Here is a 7,090-nt window from a genome sequence, read left to right as displayed (position 1 = left end):
TCAATAATACACAATGAATATCCAAACAATTAATATTTTCCCTTTAATTTCTTAAATTTAGGAAAATTTTAGACTGTTCTCTCCATATTTTGTACTATGTATAATTGTACATGCCGACAATAATGATGCCTTATTTTACCCCCAAAACCCAATTTCATTTTTGAAATTACCATTGCGTAATCCTTTTAGGAGTAAAGTTTCAACAAATTTCGAATACTCTTTCTACATGCTTTTATCCATTGTTTATATGGATTCCGTGCACTGTGCGGCATTCGTAATACAATTTTGCAAAGCACAACGTTACAAGACCGAATGGACATTACAAAAACGTTTTTTGTTATGTTAATCAGCTATAATAGTTTCGGTGAGTAGGATTAGATTTTCCGGAGAAAATCACATTCTACTTTTTACTACTTGTTTTCTTTTATACATAAATGCTAAGTATACCATGTTAATACATATTTAGAGCGTATTTAGAAAATCTATTACGTGCTCCATACTAATTAAAAGCCGTTTTGAAGTTAACCGTTGTTTTTGGCTGATTGCACCAGAGCCAGTTAATTTCTATCTGTACTTATGTACATGCATATGTATGTATGTATGTACGTGCCTTGTTTTTGTTTGTTTCTACATACATTTATTTTATTACCAAATACTAGCAGACAATGCCTCAAACTGTTAGTAATTTAGCATCACGTCGTCGTTTAAGCAAATACAATTATAATAAAAGTGAATGTTTAAAGAATATGGAAATGTCATTAGCGAGAACCTAAAAAGATTTGTTGCTGTTTGTTTTTTTTTTTAATTCATGGTCGCTTGTAAAATGTAGAAACAAAATTTTTTGATATTTGCCCTAATTTTTTAATTATGATTGTTTGATGAAAAAAAAACAAGAGATTAGGATTAATTTTTATGGCAATGTTGTTTTGGTTCAGCTTGTGTGGTATCTAGGGATGTTGCGATACTATAAAAGTATCGATACTCAGCATCAAATTATGTATCAGAAGTTCAGTATCGATACAAAATATCGATATTTTATACTTTTGATACAAAAAATGTTTGTTAATGAAAATTAATTAATAAGAAATCCTAAACAACTGCAGTGCGTAATAAACAAAGTATAAAAAAATGGCTCGCTTTCATCAGCAAGTCGGTAAATCTTTAAATCTTTCTTTAAATTCGTTCTTTGCACGAAAATTGGACAATTTTCAAACACGCGTTGCACTTAAGCGAACTTTTGTCAATCTTCGCAATGTGATTCCATACTTAACTAAACAGAAATAAAAACAAATCCATGTGGTTACGCTGTATATGTACTGTGTTTATACGGTTTGAATACATTACGATGCCATAAAAGTATCGATACTAGTATCAAATGGGTATAGGAAATAAATAAATCGCGCGAACGATAACATAGAGTCACCAAACAGGAAATATACTTAAATAGAATTCTAGGAACAATATGGCTATCGATACTAATATTATATCAGTAGTTTCGCAACATCCCTAGTGGTATCAATGTATATATAGCATACGATCGAAATTGCACGTGTGTTAGAAAGCGCGAAAAACTATTTTTTAGCAGATGGTAATAACATAAGCAAGGAAGACTTTACCGTAAGGTTTTTCAACAAATTATAACAAAAATTTGCTCCAGCTTTTGCTGAAAGGTAAAAAAAACTCTGTGTACATTTTTAGCGCATAATTTCAAAAGTGACAAATTTTGAATTGTGTCACTTTTAAAGATTGTGTGCGATATGTATTTGTAGGCAATAATAATTTTGTTTACAAACGAAATGAAAAAGCTTAACAAATAATTGACAAAATTTATCTTATTCCTTTAAACGAGCAATTCTTGTATTTACATATCTATTATTTTATATACATATCTAATAGGGTTGCCACCTATTTTCCAATGTATATTTATTTCATATTCTGTTTAGAAAATTAAGTTGAAATATTTTTTTATTATTGTTACTAAAAGAAAGCTATTAAACAATTTTTTGCCTATGTGTAAGTGTTATCCCTTAGGATATTTAGCGTAAGGTTGCCACTTATTTTCGACTCCACAAAATTTAACTAAAAGAACTTAATAAAGTCGTAATTTTTTTTAGGATTGTTCTATATCGAAAAAAATAAACTCCTATTTTTTATTTTGAAATCAAAAAATATTTAGAGGTCGTTCAAAGCGCTCAAAGTTTTCCATGGGGGAAAAACTACTTTTCGTAGAAATGGTATAGAATTCTTGAAAATCAATATTTTTCGATCGGAAATCTCTGGTTCTCTTCAGGAGATTTCAATAATAATACCCAATTATTTATTTAACCGTTCGATTGATAATTTAAGAATGCATGTTATTTTATAACGTAGTAATTCCGAGAATATATAATAAAAATATTGAAAAAAACCAATGAAACTTCATTGATTTAGCATTTTTAAGAGCTTTTTTTCTACTTTATCGAGCTTTTTAATAAATAGTTACATTCTTATTTAAAACTCAAACTAAAAGCTAGTAACTTTTCGTTAATTTTTTGCCATCATATAGGCAGATGTGTCGATAGATTACTAATTAATTGAACGTGAAGCATACATACAATCATACATACATATGTACATACATGTCACCAAACTTACATATGTATGTATGTAAATTAATAAAACAAGCAAACACATAACGAAAATAAACAACAGCAACTAAATAATTGATATAAAAAAAAGTTATAAAAAAAAGAAATTATTAAATACTACAATCAACGGAACAGAATTATTCGATAAAAACAAATACTTAATAAATAATTATTAACGCATACGAGTTTGATGAAAATGTAGGAACTGTAATTTTGTGTGTGAAAAAAATGTACACAAAGTGAACTTGAACTACGTTTGAGATATCGTGCTGTGTGCTGTGAAGTGAGCCGTGTGAGCTTTTCTGTGTTTTATAAGCGTGCAATTGGATTGGTGTGTATATAGGATGCGTTATTTACATATGTACATATGTATATATGTACACAGTGTCTGCCATTCACAAGTCATCGCATTTGCGCTTGAGTGCACTCGCGATTGACAAGCGCGTAACAAGCGACTAAGCAGTAAAAATCAAAACGGCTTACCTACTTATCATATGTATGTATGTAAATATGTAGATATATGTGTGTGTATTTTTCTAGGTAATTTTCATTCAACTTTTTGATTTTTTTGTCAATGTTTTTAAATTTATTAAAGCAAAAAAATTTTAACGAGTCAATATTTAGTCACAATTTCGCAAGTTTTGGCTAATTCTCTTTGTCTAAAAAATGGTTATTATTTATTACCAAAAAAATGTTAATAAAAAAAAATACTTAAGTAGGCATAAATTACCGCTACTCTTTTAGGCTGTGTAAAAATTAATTAGCTATACCTATTACCAGTAGCTCACTAGAACAAAATACTACAGTGGAAGTATATGTAAATTACAAAACCTTAAAATTTAAATGATATATTGACAAACACTGACATTGACAAATATACTTTGTAACGCGAACTTTTTGTTCTAGCTCAGCTTTTTGTTCTCAAAACCAATTTTTTTGTTTGTTTAATTCTAACTTTGACAAGCCAAATAAACAGTTCCAAAATTTTTCCTTAGCCAGTTGGCTACTCAGCTGTTGACCGCATTGTAGTCTCAATAATTAGCTTGAATATGAAAAATGTTTATTTTTCAACTTACTCTGCTTTTTGATATTCTTACTTTATGCAACTGCACAAAAAGCTTTAACAAAAGGAGGTATAATAACCACTTAGTCTTCTGTATACGTGAATAATAATTTTCCCTTCGCTAATTTTTACATAAAATTTCTACTTGGTACAATGTTACAAGCTCGCTGCATTATATGAGCTTTTTATAAATTATACAATTAGAATGCTTAACAAAAGACCTTAATTTTTACTAAACAATTATATGCACGCATAGTTTATTTTATACAAAATAACGGATGGAAGTGGTTTTGTCATGTAAACTAGTTTGTGATTTTCATTTTCAATTAAACTGTATAATGAGATAAAATTATAGCATTTAGATTGCGCTTATGGCATAATAGGTTGGTGCGTTTCTACGTAAAAAAAAATAAGCTTTTCTCAAGTGCAATGCGTACATTTTCATCTTTATAAAGTGACTTGACAGTTGATGACTGGAAAGAAGTTGGGGACCAAAAATGCACTAAAAATGGCACTTACTCATAACTAAATATTCAAAAAGTTAACAAACAGTCTTGATTCTCGCTTCAAAATGTTTTTTTAAAATTGTATATATTTGTAGTGGGGCTGTGCAATTAATTGATTATTCAAAATTTTAATTAATCATAAAATAAATAACTCAATTATTCGATTAATTGGAAATTATGATTACTCAAAAGCTCAGTTACTTCAGTAATCAAGATTTTAATTAACCAAAAACAAAAAATTTTAACTAATTTGCTTTATGATTAATCAGCATTATGAGTAATCAACATTTCAAAGTACTCTTTACATAATCAAAATCTCGATTACTCGAGTGATTGATTAACCGAATAACTGATTAACCAACTTGCTCGAGTAATCGAATAATCACACAGCCCTAGTTTGTAGGTATCCCAAGGCTTTGCGAAACTAGTTTGAACTCTTTTTTTAACAATATTTGTAAGCAAGATGACCTTTTTATATGTACTACATGGAATATATCTCACCTCATTTTACGAAGAAGTTGCAATAATGAAAAATAAAATTCACTAAGTTATATGTAGGCAAAATCTATTTAGTTAAACTATTAGTTAGTTATTTTTTTTATTCAAGCCTAACTTTTAAAATGTCTAGTAAATATAAAAAGCGTATGTACATATGTAATCCTGTTTATGAGTATTAGTTCCCCAAATAATCCCTTAATTTTCATATAAAATTCTGGGGCATACGAAATGTTTAAAAATTAACACTTATGTAGTTGGAAATTTAGACAAAAAAATCAAAAAAAAAACCTTGCAGGTATCCCTTTTTTATAAATAGTATTTCACCTTAAGATACTTACTTTTTTATTTTTATTTTTTTAATTCATTACACTTTAACTTACAATTAATAAATAATTTCTCCAAATCTTCTCTTTACAGCTTTAAATAGAAATCTAATTTCATACTAAACCTGAGAACGACATTAGAACGGTAAACAGAGAGTGAGGAGCGAGCAAGAGACTTCAACAAACGCATTAAAATTTAAAAGGCTTGTGATTTACTTGGGCTGACAAAATGACAGGTTTCAGCAACGGAGGTTTCGAAAACGATGAGCCGGTGAAGGTGAGTGTGTAAAGATACGCATATATGTACATACATGCATTCCTACGTAAATGCCAAATAACTATTGGAAACAAAAAAACAACTACAAAAAATTAAATAAAAACTAAGAAACTACAAAAAACATTAAATAAAAACTAGGCATTAAGTGAGTTGTTAGCAACTTGCCAATAATGTAGTAATAAATCAGCGTCGAGTGCAGTTAACGAATTGAATTTGTTAGCAAACATAGATACATAAGTGGTTATTTATAGACCGAGCAGCCGCTAATGGAATGTGTTTGCACATTTTTTTACCATTTCGATTTACTTGTCAATAAAATAAGTATTTATTTATACTTAAATAAATTAATATATTTTAAAGAATTCAGACAAAAGCCAGACATAGATCAAATACATTGTGTACAATTCATAGGATGGCAAGCGGTAAGCAGTAGTGGCAAGCAAACGAGGCAAAGTGCGAGTAACCATGTGAAACAAATTAGAAATTTATAAAAAAAAAAAAAATGACTGAATCACTTCCTTGTCGTCGATGATTAAATGCATTGAACGCAAATTGATTTTTGCTTTTTAGTTGTATTTTTTTTTTTTTTTTTTTGTGTAAAATCTCACAGGCGCAAGCAGCCTCGGCTTGAGCAGAATTCTCACAAGAATTTGACAATTTATAGTGTGTGTTTGTAGTCTGGCGCAATACAAATAAAGCGTAAATGGTATTCAAATTTAAATGGAATTTATTTATATGAGTACTACTATATAACGATCTACATATATACATTAGCGTAAGTCCCTCTCCATACAAAAAAAAAGTTGGGTTTAATTTTACATCGGAAATATAAAATGTATTATATTTTAAGAATTTCGCCAAAATATTTCTGTCAAATATTAAGATTTACATGAGTTGGACCTATTCCGAGTTTTTTTATAAATGATATAATTTTTTTTTTAATATTTTTGTTAACCACCCCAGATGATGCAAGAATGGAATCAATGTAATGAGATTTTTGGAGGCATTTTCAAATCGGTCTAGCCACCTGCTGCCCAATCACCCGTTTCTGATTTTTGAATGATGAGAATGAATGTATTTAATATGCCACCAGCATCTTAAGCTGAGGCAGAGTCAATCGATGGACCCACAGCTTATCTACATATGAGTGAATACCCTTAATTACATGTCGTATGCTATTAAAACATTAAGTCCAAAATTATAAAAGTCCATTAAAAAATTTACCTTGATTTTTCTTCTTTTTTTTTTAAATAAGAAAAAAATACGATTTTAATATTCATGTCTGGCACGTCCTCCCCGACTTTAAGTTAAATATTCGCGGTAGAACAAAAACCATGTATGCCTTAAATATTTTTAATGCCTTCACTTTTAATGTTTTTTTTTGTACAATATGGTTGTATGCATGAACCAAAAAAAAAAAGTGTATAATAAATATTTCGACTGTCATTTTTATACATTTTTAATTTGAAAATATTCTTCTTTTCACTCGTCATGGCGGCGCTTTTGTTCTTTTGTTAAGCAGCTTCCTATTTTACTCGCATCGCTTACTTTTTTATTAATTATTTCAATGTCTGATTAATTTGTGTAAAACGCATTTCAATTGAAGCCAATTGAATTTTTGTGAATAAGTAATCATGCCAAGTGTCAGCTACACATTGTACTACCATGTTTGTACATATGTACTACATACATATCAACATATTAATGTACGCTTAATGCGTCTCTTTTCGTAGCTCAATATTTATTTTTCATTTCATTGTGTTTTTTTTTTTAATATTCCTGTGAAGTACATTTGA

At 29.0% G+C, this 7,090-nt stretch overlaps 1 long non-coding RNA gene across 3 annotated transcripts in view; it reads left to right on the top strand.

Annotated features, from left to right (window-relative positions):
• Positions 1-5,288, top strand: part of LOC118733429 — a 71,371-nt gene extending 66,083 nt beyond the window's left edge. For all 3 annotated transcript variants that reach the window (XR_004992257.1, XR_004992258.1, XR_004992256.1), the window contains one exon: positions 5,112-5,288. This is a non-coding gene — a long non-coding RNA (uncharacterized LOC118733429). The remainder of the gene's footprint in view (positions 1-5,111) is intronic.
• Positions 5,289-7,090: the final 1,802 nt, after the last annotated feature.

The sequence above is a fragment of the Rhagoletis pomonella genome, unplaced genomic scaffold (genome assembly GCF_013731165.1).
Source record: "Rhagoletis pomonella isolate Grant_MI unplaced genomic scaffold, Rhpom_1.0 Rhpom_scaffold_00002, whole genome shotgun sequence".
Taxonomy (NCBI): Eukaryota; Metazoa; Arthropoda; class Insecta; order Diptera; family Tephritidae; genus Rhagoletis; species Rhagoletis pomonella.
Note: the sequence above shows the minus strand (reverse complement) of the source record. Positions and strands in the feature narration are given on the sequence as shown.